The sequence below is a fragment of the Oncorhynchus gorbuscha genome, linkage group LG05, assembly GCF_021184085.1.
Source record: "Oncorhynchus gorbuscha isolate QuinsamMale2020 ecotype Even-year linkage group LG05, OgorEven_v1.0, whole genome shotgun sequence".
Taxonomy (NCBI): domain Eukaryota; kingdom Metazoa; phylum Chordata; class Actinopteri; order Salmoniformes; family Salmonidae; genus Oncorhynchus; species Oncorhynchus gorbuscha.
The window spans coordinates 78914533-78920051 of NC_060177.1; positions in this window are offsets into that span (position 1 = coordinate 78914533).

The window sequence follows — 5519 nt, forward strand, 5'->3', positions numbered from 1 at the left end:
CTCTCGGGAGGTTCCTTCCAGTGTGGACTCTTTGATTGCTCTGCGCCATCCATAGAACGACGGGTAGATCTTCGTCACCGGGCTCGTGGAAGAGAGCTCGCATCAACGGTGTTTCCCTGCTCCGCATCGCAACCATCTCCCTCCTCTGGCTCTGAGACTGAGCCCATGCAGCTGGGAGGATTCGCATCTCGACTAAGGAGAGGGAACGGAGGATCACCAACCGCCTGTGCCTCTATTGCGGATTTGATGGACATTTTGTTAATTCATGTCCAGTAAGAGGCCAGAGCCCATCAGTAAGCGGAGGGCTACTGGTGAGCGCTACTACTCAGGTCTCTTCATCTAGATCCTGTACTATTTGTCGGTCCATCTACGCTGGACCGGTTCGGGTGCTACATGCAGTGCCTTGATTGACTCTGGGGCTGAGGGTTGTTTCATGGACGAAGCATGGGTTCGGAAACATAACATTCCTTTCAGACAGTTAGACAAGCCTACGCCCATGTTTGCCTTAGATGGTAGTCATCTTCCCAGTATCAGATTTGAGACACTACCTTTAACCCTCACAGTATCTGGTAACCACAGTGAGACTATTCTTTTGATTTTCGTTCACCTTTCACACCTGTTGTTTTGGGTCATCCCTGGCTAGTATGTCATAATCCTTCTATTAATTGGTCTTGTAATTCTATCCTATCCTGGAACGTATCTTGTCATGTGAAGTGCTTAATGTCTGCCATCCCTCCCATTTCTTCTGTCCCCACTTCTCAGGAGGAACCTGGCGATTTGACAGGAGTGCCGGAGGAATATCATGATCTGCGCACGGTCTTCAGTCGGTCCCGAGCCAACTCCCTTCCTCCTCACCGGTCGTATGATTGTAGTTGATCTCCTTCCGGGGACCACTCCTCCTCGGGGTAGACTATACTCTCTGTCGGCTCCCGAACGTAAGGCTCTTCGAGGATTATTTATCTGTGTCTCTTGACGCCGGTACCATAGTGCCTTCTTCCTCTCCGGCCGGGGCGGGGTTCTTTTTTGTTAAGAAGAAGGACGGTACTCTGCGCCCCTGCGTGGATTATCGAGGGCTGAATGACATAACGGTTAAGAATCGTTATCCGCTTCCCCTTATGTCATCAGCCTTCGAGATTCTGCAGGGAGCCAGGTGCTTTACTAAGTTGGACCTTCGTAACGCTTACCATCTCAGTGCGCATCAGAGAGGGGGGACGAGTGGAAAACGGCGTTTAACACTCCGTTAGGGCATTTTGAGTACCGGGTTCTGCCGTTTGGTCTCGCCAATGCGCCAGCTGTTTTTCAGGCATTAGTTAATGATGTTCTGAGAGACATGCTGAACATCTTTGTTTTTGTCTATCTTGACGATATCCTGATTTTTTCACCGTCACTCGAGATTCATGTTCAGCACGTTCGACGTGTTCTACAGCGCCTTTTAGAGAATTGTCTCTACGTAAAGGCTGAGAAGTGCTCTTTCATGTCTCCTCCGTTACTTTTCTCGGTTCCGTTATTTCCGCTGAAGGCATTCAGATGGATTCCGCTAAGGTCCAAGCTGTCAGTGATTGGCCCGTTCCAAGGTCACGTGTCGAGTTGCAGCGCTTTTTAGGTTTCGCTAATTTCTATCGGCGTTTCATTCGTAATTTCGGTCAAGTTGCTGCCCCTCTCACAGCTCTTACTTCTGTCAAGACGTGTTTTAAGTGGTCCGGTTCCGCCCAGGGAGCTTTTGATCTTCTAAAAGAACGTTTACGTCCGCTCCCTATCCTCGTTACTCCTGACGTCACTAGACAATTCATTGTCGAGGTTGACGCTTCAGAGGTAGGCGTGGGAGCCATTCTATCCCAGCGCTTCCAGTCTGACGATAAGGTTCATCCTTGCGCTTATTTTTCTCATCGCCTGTCGCCATCTGAGCGCAACTATGATGTGGGTAACCGTGAACTGCTCGCCATCCGCTTAGCCCTAGGCGAATGGCGACAGTGGTTGGAGGGGGCGACCGTTCCTTTTGTCGTTTGGACAGACCATAAGAACCTTGAGTACATCCGTTCTGCCAAACGACTTAATGCCCGTCAAGCTCGTTGGGCGTTGTTTTTCGCTCGTTTCGAGTTTGTGATTTCTTACCGTCCGGGTAGCAAGAACACCAAGCCTGATGCCTTATCCCGTCTGTTTAGTTCTTCTGTGGCTTCTACTGATCCCGAGGGATTCTTCCTTATGGGCGTGTTGTCGGGTTGACAGTCTGGGGAATTGAAAGACAGGTTAAGCAAGCACTCACGCACACTGCGTCGCCGCGCGCTTGTCCTAGTAACCTCCTTTTCGTTCCTGTTTCCACTCGTCTGGCTGTTCTTCAGTGGGCTCACTCTGCCAAGTTAGCTGGTCATCCCGGTGTTCGAGGCACTCTTGCGTCTATTCGCCAGCGCTTTTGGTGGCCGACTCAGGAGCGTGACACGCGCCGTTTCGTGGCTGCTTGTTCGGACTGCGCGCAGACTAAGTCGGGTAACTCTCCTCCTGCCGGTCGTCTCAGACCGCTCCCATTCCTTCTCGACCATGGTCTCACATCGCCCTAGACTTCATTACCGGTCTGCCTTTGTCTGCGGGGAAGACTGTGATTCTTACGGTTGTCGATAGGTTCTCTAAGGCGGCACATTTCATTCCCTCGCTAAACTTCCTTCCGCTAAGGAGACGGCACAAATCATTATCGAGAATGTGTTCAGAATTCATGGCCTCCCGTTAGACGCCGTTTCAGACAGAGGCCCGCAATTCACGTCACAGTTTTGGAGGGAGTTCTGTCGTTTGATTGGTGCGTCCGTCAGTCTCTCTTCCGGGTTTCATCCCCAGTCTAACGGTCAAGCAGAGAGGGCCAATCAGACGATTGGTCGCATACTACGCAGCCTTTCTTTCAGAAACCCTGCGTCTTGGGCAGAACAGCTCCCTGGGCAGAATACGCTCACAACTCGCTTCCTTCGTCTTCTACCGGGTTATCTCCGTTTCAGAGTAGTCTGGGTTACCAGCCTCCTCTGTTCTCATCCCAGCTTGCCGAGTCCAGCGTTCCCTCCGCTCAAGCGTTTGTCCAACGTTGTGAGCGCACCTGGAGGAGGGTGAGGTCTGCACTTTGCCGCTACAGGGCACAGACTGTGAGAGCCGCCAATAAACGCAGGATTAAGAGTCCAAGGTATTGTTGCGGCCAGAGAGTGTGGCTTTCCACTCGCAACCTTCCTCTTACGACAGCTTCTCGTAAGTTGACTCCGCGGTTCATTGGTCCGTTCCGTGTCTCCCAGGTCGTCAATCCTGTCGCTGTGCGACTGCTTCTTCCGCGACATCTTCGTCGCGTCCATCCTGTCTTCCATGTCTCCTGTGTCAAGCCCTTTCTTCGCACCCCCGTTCGTCTTCCCTCCCCCTCCCGTCCTTGTCGAGAGCGCACCTATTTACAAGGTACATAAGATCATGGACATGCGTTCTCGGGGACGGGGTCACCAATACTTAGTGGATTGGGAGGGTTACGGTCCTGAGGAGAGGAGTTGGGTTCCGTCTCGGGACGTGCTGGACCGTTCACTCATTGATGATTTCCTCCGTTGCCGCCAGGATTCCTCCTCGAGTGCGCCAGGAGGCGCTCGGTGAGTGGGGGGTACTGTCATGTTTTGTCATTAATTATCATGTCTTGTCCCTGTGCTTCCCCTTCTATTCGTTTCCCTCTGCTGGTCTTATTAGGTTCTTTCCCTCTTTTATCCCTCTCTCCCCCCCTCCCTCTCTCACTCTCTCGCTCTCTCTTCTCTCTATCGTTCCGTTCCTGCTCCCAGCTGTTCCTATTCCCCTAATCATCATTTAGTCTTCCCACACCTGTTCCCGATCCTTTTCCCTGATTAGAGTCCCTATTTCTCTCCTTGTTTTCCGTACCTGCCCTGTCAGATCCTCATCTATAATTCACCGTGCTGTGTCTATGTTTTGCCCTGTCGTGTCGTGTTTCCCTCAGATGCTGCGTGGTGAGCAGGTGTCTGAGTCTGCTAGGTTCAAGTGCCTTCCCGAGGCAACCTGCAGTTCTCGATCAAGTCTCCAGTCTGTTCTCGTCTTTACGAGTAGTATTATGCTTTTTGTTTTGTAAAGTTTCTTACTGGATTAAAAACTCTGTTTTTCCAGTCGCTTTTGGGTCCTCATTCACCTGCATAACACCCTGCAACATATTATGTGACTTGTTAAGCAAATGTTTGATCCTGAATTATTTAGGCATGCCATAACAAAGGGGTTCAATACTTATTGACTCAAGTAATTTCCGCGCTTAATTTTTCTATTTATTTGTAAAGATTTATGTAAAGTATTATTCTATTTTGACATTATAGTCAATTATTATTAGTCAATATTAATTCAGGCTGTAACACAATAAAATGTGGAAAAGGTCAAGGGGCACAATACATTCTGAAGGCACCATATGCCAGTATTGCGGCACAGTACCATCCACACCCCAAAAACAGAGTTTCTTTGTATTTTTCTTTGCCCATATGTAACAGATGTGAGTCGGGTTTACAGTCTAGTGATGAGTTAGCCCTGCCTGCGACTTGAAAATCAGTGTCACCCTTGTCAAACAGTCAAGACGTTGGTCTTTCCTGTTGGAAACCCCCCACTTGTCATGTTTTGTCTTATATTGTCTTGTCATTTTGCTTTCCCTTCTGTTCGCTGCCTCTGCTGGTCTTATTAGGTCGCTCTCTTTTTCTCTCTCCCTCCCTCTCTCTCTTCTCTATCGTTCCGTTCCCGCTCCCAGCTGTTCCTATTCCGCTAATCAATCATCTAATCTTTTCACACCTGTTTCGTATCTTGCCCTCTGATTAGAGTCCCTATTTCTCCCCTTGTTTTACATTTACATTTAAGTCATTTAGCAGACGCTCTTATCCAGAGCGACTTACAAATTGGTGCATTCACCTTATGACATCCAGTGGGACAGTCACTTAACAATAGTGCATCTAAAACTTAGGGGGGGTGGGGTGAGAGGGATTACTTAACCTATCCTAGGTATTCCTTAAAGAGGTGGGGTTTCAGGTGTCTCCGGAAGGTGGTGATTGACTCCGCTGTCCTGGCGTCGTGAGGGAGTTTGTTCCACCATTGGGGGGCCAGGGCAGCGAACAGTTTTGACTGGGCTGAGCGGGAGCTGTACTTCCTCAGTGGTAGGAGGCGAGCAGGCCAGAGGTGGATGAACGCAGTGCCCTTGTTTGGGTGTAGGGCCTGGATCAGAGCCTGAGGTAGCTGAGGTGCCGTCCCCTCACAGCTCCGTAGGCAAGCACCATGGTCTTGTAGCGGATGCGAGCTTCAACTGGAAGCCAGTGGAGAGAACGGAGGAGCGGTGACGTGAGAGAACTTGGGAAGGTTGAACACCAGACGGGCTGCGGCGTTCTGGATGAGTTGAAGGGGTTTAATGGCACAGGCAGGGAGCCCAGCCAACAGCGAGTTGCAGTAATCCAGACGGGAGATGACAAGTGCCTGGATTAGGACCTGCGCCGCTTCCTGTGTGAGGCAGGGTCGTACTCTGCGGATGTTGTAGAGCA